The sequence below is a fragment of the Etheostoma spectabile genome, chromosome 4, assembly GCF_008692095.1.
Source record: "Etheostoma spectabile isolate EspeVRDwgs_2016 chromosome 4, UIUC_Espe_1.0, whole genome shotgun sequence".
NCBI lineage: Eukaryota > Metazoa > Chordata > Actinopteri > Perciformes > Percidae > Etheostoma > Etheostoma spectabile.
The window spans coordinates 10,126,740-10,126,953 of NC_045736.1; the positions used below are offsets into that span (position 1 = coordinate 10,126,740).

General features: G+C 48.6%; 1 long non-coding RNA gene across 1 annotated transcript in view; it reads left to right on the forward strand.

The window, feature by feature from the left end:
* Positions 1–214, forward strand: part of LOC116688081 (uncharacterized) — a 22,612-nt gene that overhangs the window by 14,783 nt on the left and 7,615 nt on the right. The window contains exon 3 of the long non-coding RNA XR_004331699.1: positions 163–172. This is a non-coding gene — a long non-coding RNA (uncharacterized LOC116688081). The remainder of the gene's footprint in view (positions 1–162; positions 173–214) is intronic.

The following is a 214-nucleotide window of genomic DNA, read 5'->3' on the forward strand; positions in this document are numbered from 1 at the left end:
TTCATTCCAATTTCGGGTCTTTCAGTCACAGTGAAAACCGGGGACATTTCCGGGGACAAATCCAGCCGGGGACAGGTAGCCAAAATCGGGGACAGTCCCCGATTTCCGGGGACAGTCCCAGATTTTGGAAACCGGGGACGTCTGGTCACCCTAATTTAACAGTAGCGTTAATGTAACAGTAACGTTGATGTAACAGTAACGTTGATGTAACAGT